Source organism: Priapulus caudatus, unplaced genomic scaffold, assembly GCF_000485595.1.
Source record: "Priapulus caudatus unplaced genomic scaffold, Priapulus_caudatus-5.0.1 Scaffold436, whole genome shotgun sequence".
NCBI classification, from domain to species: domain Eukaryota; kingdom Metazoa; phylum Priapulida; class Priapulimorpha; order Priapulimorphida; family Priapulidae; genus Priapulus; species Priapulus caudatus.
The window spans coordinates 186,063-196,340 of NW_014577497.1; positions in this window are offsets into that span (position 1 = coordinate 186,063).

The following is a 10,278-nucleotide window of genomic DNA, read 5'->3' on the forward strand; positions in this document are numbered from 1 at the left end:
TCTCTCTCTCTCTCTCTCTCTCTCTCTCTTTCTCTCTCTTTCTCTCTCTTTCTCTCTTGTTCTTCTCATTTCTCCCCCTCTCGCTCTTTCTCGCTCTCTCTCTCTCTCTCTCTCTCTTGCTCTGCCTCTCTTCGCGTACACCCTCTCGCGCGCTCTCTATATCTTTTCTTTGTTCTTTCTCTTTTTTGCCTTCTCTATCTCTTTCTCTCTCTCGCTCGCTCGCTTTCTCTCTTTCTTTTGCCCTCCTTGTCGCGCGCTCTTTCTTTCTCCCTCTATCCATTCTATCTCCCGCTCTCTTGTAGCCCTCTCTCTCCCTCTCTCTCTCTCTCGTTCTCTCGTTCTCTCTTCTCTCCCGCTTCCGTGAATGCACCGTCCACTCCACGTGAATACGTACCCATGGCCACGTTCTAACCGCCATTTCATTCTACTGTGTGTACTTTTCATCACTGCCCAGGGATACATGGTTGTTATACTGTAACACCGTAAGCAGTTATTATTATGATCAGGTCTATCCATTATAATTATTATTTCCGTTCATCATACAGTTTCCACGCGCGGCCGGAGGCGGTAATCCGGCTGTTGATTGTTTTAAGTATCTCGTTTGTCATTGACCGTATGCAATGTTTATTGTGGTTTCCTGATTTCAAAACGTCCGTTATTTTCTGGATAGACATATCCCACCTTTGAACCGGATATGGGTTGTTACACAGGTTTTATGATTTCTGGTAAGGGTCGTTGAATTAATATTTTGAAATGACGTATATGATCTTGCAGGTTTTGTTTTTCGTAGTTTCTTGTGTTTTTGTGACTGCTACTATGTCGCCGGTTAAATTATTCATATTCGATAGAGTCCATGTAGAATCACAATGAAAAAGAAAGACAATGTTCATGCCTGAGATAAAGAAGACAAGGGAAGGAGGGACGGACTGCTACTGAGTACAATCTTTTTCACCTCTTTTGGGTTTGGTGGCGGCCGTGTTTTTTTCGCTGTGTGAGCACGCACGTGTCAGTGAATTGTGTGATACTCTGGGAATAGTTTGCTGCTGCTATCATTTCCGGCGAATATTTTTTCTATTCAGCATCGTGTATGCCAAGAGATGCCAAACTAAAAAGCTGCATCAGTTATATACATCGTACTATATCAACATGTCGTCTATTGTTGCATGTTATTTACCGAGCAATATAATGTGGGCAAACAACATCTGCTGTACATTCGGCCAGAATGCATTATGAAATCGGCAGGAAGATAGTGGGCAGTGATACTGCATTTACGGCGGTCAGTTATTGCTGCTACTTGGATATATGTCACAAGTAGATCCTGATATATGTGTAATGACGCATCGCAGTATGGGCGCACGAACGACTGTCATCAGTACGTGGTCCACCTTGGTCACAGTAGTGAGTGATAATTATCAATTTGTTCGCTCCGTGGCGTGGGCGACCTGCTAGCTTGTTTACTGTCGGCATGTGCAGGCCTCCAGTAGGTAAAACGTGGCGACGATACGTAAGATCTTGTACACGATCGGTCGGCTCTTTTTGCTCAGTAAGGTTAAACACGAAGCCATTGGTATCGATCTGTGTGATTCGTGTGCACGTGGCACGTGATTCGTGCGTTGTGGTTTCAGCTGTTGCCTCGTGCCTTTTTGCAGCATGGAGATACACGAGAACCGTAAACACGCCTGTGTCCACGTCTACGAATTAAGGCGACACCGTCTAGAATTAGCTGCCCTTGGGCACTCTCAATTTGGCCCAGTGTCCCGCCCACCTGCAGTTGACGAGGCTTGCACATACTTTTCTGATAGAACGGTCAGATCGCAGTACATGCTAATATAATTGGCATCGCTTTGTCCGTGCGCACACCGATCAATAGGTTTCGCAGGTGTAGTCCGCTGGAACTTATATGTATCACACCACTTATAAATACTAGACTGATAGTCTCTTAAGAGCACATACAAGCCAGATTGTGTCCCTTTACCTAACTTCTGAAAGCTGTGTTACGGTGTGGCGTGAACATCTTAATAGATCGAAAAGTCAACATGTCCGCTCTTAAGGCTCGGATGTTTTAAATAATTCAACGCAATAGACGAATTCACGATTCGATTGTGTACGACAAAGTTACGCTATCTACCTGGTGCGTCAGAGGAGACAAAAACTATCAAAGGAAAACGGTGTCCGTGTTGTGTAAAATGAATTGGGCAGAGTCATTGCGGCACCTATATATACTACCATCGGGGTTTTAATGTTTGTTTAAATATCACAATGGCTTACGTCTCAAGCCGAGGCCTAAAAGACGTTGTTTGTCAGCTTTGTTGTCTTCTTCTGTTTACTGTCTATCAAGCTTCCAGCGACAGAAACAACGCGGGAGAATTACATTAGCGCAAAACGCCAACGCAAAATTTTCTCGACGGATATACGAACGCCATATATAAAGGAATGAGTAAATAAATAACTAAATAGCCAAATATATGCGTGTGTGCGTGAGTGCGTGCGTGAGTGCGTGTGTGCGTGCGTGCGCGCGCGTGTGTATAAGCGAAATTTTTGTATGGCTGTATAGTAAATAGAGTATATACTGCGTATGTGTGTAGGTGTGCACGCGGGGGGCATGCATCGTATTCATCATTTCTTCGTCTCCTATCGAATAGGACGATAAGATATATACATATATATATATATATATAGAGAGAGAGAGAGAGAGAGAGAGATAGAGAGAGAGAGAGAGAGAGAGAAGAGAGAAGAGAGGAGAGAGAGAGGGAGGAGAGGGAGGAGAGAGAAAGCAGAGAGTGAGAGAGAGAGAAGAGCGAAGAGAGAGAGAGAGAGAAGAGAGAGAAGAGAGAGAGAGAGAGAGAGAGAGAAAGAAGAGAGAGAGAGAAGAGAAGAGAGGAGAGAGAGAGCGAGAAGAAGAGAGAGAGAGAGGAGATGAGAGAGAGAGAGAGAGAGAGAGAGCGCACGAGAGAGAGGGGGGGGAAGAATAGGCATATTGTGGTGTTGGGGTATTAAAAGATCAGCGACAGTTGACAAAATACGTTTCGCGTACACGCAAATGAGATATTCATTGGCCCTACATGATTACATGGGTGTTAGTATGAGTATACCACTATGGTATATCTGAACAAACTTGCGCAGTGTATTCTCATTTTATGTCTTGCTAACTATTTGGCAGCACTCATTTAAATGATTATCCATGATTTTAATGTTGTTAGAGTAAAATTCAGACAAGAAACCGGGTAGAGTATGTATGCATACTCCAATGGTTTGAATTGAATAATCATTTTTTCTAACGTGTGAATCTACGTTATCTGGTTTATATCATGTCTACATCGAACTTCTCATGTTTCCATTAGAATGGACAATTTATAACAAGTTAAAATATTTTAAATAATTATTTTATGTGAATTAATATCATGCACTTACTTTAATTACAAACTTCAATTCATCACCACACCTAATACCGCACGATATATTACGCTAGAACGACATGAAACGATGAACAGGCATCTCGTTAACATTTATTACTGTATATGTTTTAATTTCCACATTATACCTAGCTGTACATTAAATCGGCTTGTTGTTGCAACTCATATATGTTAACAAACCAAATCTCATCCATCCGCGGAACCCTTGCTCTCCGTTTAAATATCTCCCCTTCGTACTCGCATTTACAACCCACTATTCTCTGTACACGTTCGTTCTCTTTATTAAAACTGCCTTAATCACATCGGCAATTTTCCAAATTACTGTATCCTGTACCCGCGACACGACAGTTCCATCCGCCAGTCTATCATTATGCGTCAAATGAGTACCAACCAACTGTTCCTGAATAATTCATGCATACCTGAGCGTGGTGCAATTCATATATATGCGTATATATATATGCAATATATATATATGTATATGTATATATAATAATAATAGTAATAATAATAATAATAATGGCTGTGCAATAAACAAGTATAAATGCCAACTATGTAGCTAAATAACTAGCCGAACATAAGTACTATCAAATTATATTATACACTATATGACAATAGATAACCAGAAGTAAACTTTTGTACACGTTCTTTACCCATTAATAAACTATCATATATGACAATCATACCTATTTGTAAAAATAAACCCAACACGTATCAATTTATGTAGACCACACCTATACATAATTGAACTTAAATAAACATGTAAATGACGTCAGTGTTTACGCTGACGTACGCAATGTCACAGTAGCGCCATCTGGCGCGGCATGTCTTCCGTGGTTCCGCGTACATCATGCGGGTCTTATTGTAGATAGCGTTAAAACCTCTACGATTATAGACGTGCTCTAACAAACGTTGACTTTATAACATGTTCATCTTCATCTCTACGGCCGTAATGGCAAACGTTTCATCTGTACTGGCGGGAAAAATCGGCGAAAGCGTTGCATAAATTAACCGCGAAACGTTATCGCGCCTGTGGAGCACGCGATCGCATTAGCTGACGTGTTTTCAGTCTGCGTGAGACAATTAGCAATCAATCGATGAAGACCAGCCTAGCGGATATACGAAGCTTTGGCTCTCAAGGTCACGCGTGGCTTCGAGGCGCATCCAATAGCGTGTATGAGCAGCGCATGTACAAATGATGGGTGAGCGATAGAACGTAAAAGAATCATAAACGCGAGTGGAAAATCATTTCATTGTATACGCAAGTGTTCACTTTTCCTTTTTACACGTTAATCTGATTTCGTGGTATACGTGAATGTACCCGATTTTCAACGGGTTTCAAATGATTTAAAATACCGAAATTACCTGTTTTACTGTCTGAGAGGATTAAACCCATATGTATACCTACTGCAAGGCGCACACGTGAGTTATTTTACTCAAGTAAAATGTCGCATGAGTCATTTTACTCACATGTGCGGCGGATTTTCGTTGAGTAATTTGACGCATGCGTCATTTTACTCACGTGTGCGGCGGATTTTCGTTGAGTAATTTGACTCATGCGTCATTTTACTTGAGTAAAATAACTCACGTGTGCGCCGGGCTGTAAGCATACGCAGAAAAATGTGTAGGTCTACATTTCAAAGTTATCATTGTTCGCCTTAGCGACATAACATTTGCACGCAGTCTAACAGCACAGCCGGTAAGCTGAGTGTCATGTCACTGTCGGTTAGTTAAAACACACCTAGCTAGGTAAGTCTACGGTTAATATGCAAACCTACTGATTATAATCGCACGGAAATATACCATAGAAATTTCTAGAACAGTCTAACAGTTGGCGAATGCCTATAAGTTTTTGTAATATATAAGCGCCTACTGAAATAAACTGTTGTAGTTTCGCAGGTAATAGACCAATAACTATAGCGTCATAGGAGGAGGGGCTTGGCTGCTCCTCGATCAGATTGTTCATTTGTAAACTTAATGACGCTTATGGAAGCCTCCTGGCAAGCATATTAAAGCACAAAGTGGATTCGCAAGTATTCACTTCAGACGAAACATGGAGAAATGCAATTCAACATAGTAAATAAAACAGAACTGTCTTTCTAGCCAAGCTCCAAGACTCCGAAAAATTACATTGTTGTTTGCCACATATTTGAACTGCCTTCGCTCTTCAACACAAGTAACTTGACGAATTATAAAATGTTACATTGTTACTGTTCATCGTTGCTATTAGTTAACGTAATATACCCTACCGCGAAAACACTGAATTATATTATTATAAACTGTATTGCTATAGGAGTATGCTGATACACTAGCATGTAATAAGCATACCATAGAGTGGTATCAGCACATGTGTATACGCAGTAGAGAGAGTATTATGCGTACATGTTACAATGTACAAGCACATTAACCACACCCAAGTACAGCTATCATTGTCTCTATAATGCTCCCTATATGACGAATATAGTTGAAGATAATTGTAATCGTAAAATGTTACATCACAGCTCGCACTACTGTCGCATAGGCTACGTTTTTAATCATGGTCGACACTTGATCTCTACCTTCTCGCTTTCTTGTTCTATAAATGCAACCCCATTATCAAACATACTCCCGTTTATCTTAGCTCTTACTGAGATCTGCTCTCACCTCAATTGTATCAGGAATATACTAATAATGTTTTTTATAATTACAACAACTTTGCTAAACAACAACCTTGTAAATGTACTTCCGACTGATCATATTACAACGTGCCGTGGCACTGGTTTACATATCACTAACCAATATCGAAAGTATTCTTTCCCGCTATATGCTGCCTCTCTGTAGGCGTATATAACTATGCTATCACCAGTCACACATGTATATAGAAACCGATTCGAGTGACGAAGAGGTGACTAAAACTGCGATGATACATACATCATCAAATCGGTAACAAAATTAATATACAAGTATAGTCGTTCATATACATATACGCACGCACGCACGGATACGCACGCACGCAGGCACTCCCCGAAACTCATACTATCTCACACAATAGCTCGCTCGCACAGTCTTACATGTATATATATAGGGAGCGTAGTGGATCTAGTAGGTTGCGCATGTTATACAGTTAAGTGTAAATACTGTCAGTAGCTCGCGTTTGACAGCTTCTTCAGACTGATATATATATATATATATATATATATATATATAATAATATAATATTACGACGTGTTCTACAGACATTCTTATGGCGGTGATTCCGCCTCATAGTTTTACGCATACGCACCACTCGCACCACGCACGCACTGTCACAGCACCGACGCACATTTACATATCAACAATAAAGTAAATGCGTCTACAGATTTTTTCGCTGCGAATTTACACCAACGTACGCGCGTGTGTGTGTGTGTGTGTGTGTGTGTGTGTGTGTGTGTGTGTGTGTGTGTGTGTGTGTGTGTGTGTGTGTGTGTGTGTGTGTGTGTGTGTGTGTGTGTGATGCATTGCAGTATTAGATTTTGCAATTTTCAGCACTTTGCAGAGTTACTTGATTATGCGGTGGCACATAAATCATGGGAGAAGCTAAACCCACCACGAGACTTTATCTCCGGAACACACGCATTCATGTTCGCCTCGTCCGGCTTTCATCCTCTACGAAAACGGATTTAACGAGCTTTTAATAATTTTACATTCGGTTATGTGTGATGCTGATTATTTCCTCGGTCGCACGAATATTGACCTTCAGAGCACGTAACCCCTCAGGGTAAGTCCTACATGAGCGTTTATTTGCTCTCGTTGACATATATTTCCCGTTATGTTCTATGCAGCGATAGCGCATCGCTAGCATCAACATTGAATCATCATGTTACTGTTGTTGTGTTGTGTTGTGTTGTTTTGTGTTGTGTTGTGCTACGTGGCAATGTTGTAGCATTCATTGCACTTCTATCACTGTTGCAGCGTTCCTTAAACTATTGTTAATTGTGAACCATTCTGTGAACATATCTATATAGTACAGCATTTCGTAAGCACCTGTTAATTATTCACTCATCGGCTAGGCAAGTATGCAATCTTATGTGAATACTTGCCAATGCTGCACCTTTCCATGAACACCCGTAAATTCTTTACTGTAGTGTTCTATAAACACCTACGACTGATCACGTTAACACGCCTGTCAATTATACACACACTCATAGTAACAACCCACATGTAGGCCTACACACCATTTCTTTGACACATATATATTTCTCGGCATTCCACGGGCACCTATCAATGCAGCACCATTCCATAAACACCACTAAGTCATATATACTGTTGTTTAAACAACTGTTATTTACTCATGCAATCACGCACGAGCAGGTGTAAAAGTTGCATTATACCACCACGACTATCTGCCAATGCTGCAGTATGATTATTTGAACAGCCGCATAGACTGGCACTCTAAAAACACGGAAGAATTTTTTGAATTATTTACGGGATCATATTTCCACGCGTCAGTGCATGTGGTGCGTACAAGGCTGTCCGCATTACAGTGCTATAGCTCTTTCGCCGTTGCCTTTCACTGACAACCTCGATTTCTAGCTCCATCCTGCGGTTCACTTCGTCTAGGCGTTCAGAGGACTATATAGATTATAAATCAGTAAAATGTATTAGAGCATGCGGAGCGAGTGCAATGAATTATTTCAAATAAGTCGCATGAGGCAGCACAAGTGCGCGCAAAAGGATTTCTCAGCTGTTCTTTAGAGTCCGACGGTATAGTGAGCGAGAGTGTGGAGCGGCCACGAACAAAGATGAGCGCCAAAACACGTCATGGTAACGCAAACTACGCAGCGGTGATTATTCGACGCAATACTTGAAAAGCTCGCTAACCTGGGCCGTACGAATATATATATATATATATATATATATGAATTCATATAATTCACGGAAATATTCTCTATACTGCCATGTTGGTCCTTGAACCCTTTTCAATTGCTCACCAATTTTCACCCAGCAGAAACAGCCAAATGGCCAACCAGTGTGCAGTAACGCTGGGATGCATTTACGCCACTGACACACAAATCTATGTAATTTTGTTAACAATATGGCTTCACTGTACCGCTACAGATAAGCTATTATAATATTCCTACGGTTCTTATAGGAAAGTAGCTGCGGGCTATATTTGTTGCGCGTACATAATACTGTTTTAACGAACACGTGAATACCTGCTGATAGTGCTCCATTGATTCCCCCTGCTGGGTGCCGCATATTTACACACACGATACTACCCCCCCCCCCGCCACACACACACACATAACGTCGCCTAGCCTATAACCACGATTAACAACGTGTGCCTCCTCTTTGTCTCCCTCTTTCTCTCTCTCGCTTACTCCCCCCTCTCTCTCCCTTTCCTTCTCCTCCTTCCGCTTCCTCTCCCACCTCTGCTTTCGCTCCTTCTCTCTCTCTCTTCTCGCTCGCTCGTGCGCTTGCTTTCCGCTTATATTTTTGCGAAAGGATAACCGTTTAATATAAGAAATATTATCGGGCGTGAATTGATTTCTCAAAAAGGCTTCTAAGACATGTTAAATTGTGCAGCCCGTGCAGAAAAGGCGTTACGTTTCTTCATGGAAACACGAATTATCGGCAGTATAGGCGGATGAATTGTGTGAGAAATCTGAATTCAATGTCAGAATTAACAGTCACTCCGTTAAATAAGGTCTACGTAACTGATATATATATATATGAATATCTATATGCTCGCATTTGAGAGTGCGTGTACGGTTGATTCATGTTACTCGAACGACACCCCAAAAGTTACCGCTATATGAGATTATCAATATCTACGGACAAGTGCCCGTTCTGTAGAAGTGACCGCTATATAAGATTATCAATATCTAAGGACAAGTGCCCGTTCTGTAGAAGTGACCGCTATATGAGATTATCAATATCTACGGACAAGTGACCGTTCTGTAGAAGTGACCGCTAACACAGGGTATCGGCTTACAATAATAGTGTATAAAGGCTGCATGCATGACATTGTCATTTGACAGTTTGTCATGCACATCCTAAATAATTATTATACTAACGAGACTGAAAGGTCACTGTGTGACGAAAAATTTCACTACGTGATTCTGCTGGATTTGCCATTGCTGTCGACAGGATGTATACTTAATTAGATGTAACTATTAGTAATCGTCTTCCAGGAATGGTCACAGTGGGGTGTACATCGACGCATCGGCCATGTATCAAATTGCGGTATTTCGTATAGCATGCAGGCACCAAGTCGATAAACAAGTATTTATTGGTACGACCGTCGGTGGCAGAGAAAGCACGCGCACGACTCCGGCTTCCCCCGCAGGGATTTCATATTTGAATTTCGAAATGACGCATGCAATAGGATATAGAAAGAGTAACTCTAATAACAGGAGCTACGATGCGGCGGTTCAGGCGCTATTACTTGCGACCGCAAAGAAATATTCAAGGGTTGAATATATTTCACATAATGACTACTCTGCCGATGTTTGTAGCAGATTCTTACATTCCAACCACGCTTGCCGAATTGGGAAACTCGCACTAATTTGTATAGACGTATAGTATAGATCTGGGATCCATTTCGTGAAGAAATATCTTAAAACCTATATTCCATTTCGTGCAGATATAATACGGGTTAGTAGCTATAGGACGACTCAGATCTCGGTGAACGATAGAGTTATCGCCTCCTCCATTCCTAGAAGCATGGTGGACATCCGGGTTTGTTGCCATGTCGCTGCTATTATTCGTGTGATTGTAATAATCATCAAGTTTCGATCGCAATGGATATCCCCATACTTGTAGAGAGAGAAGGAGGGCGTGAGAAAGAGAAAGAGAAAGAGAGAGAGAGAGAGAGAGAGAGAGAGGAGGGAGGGGAAGAAGTAGTAGG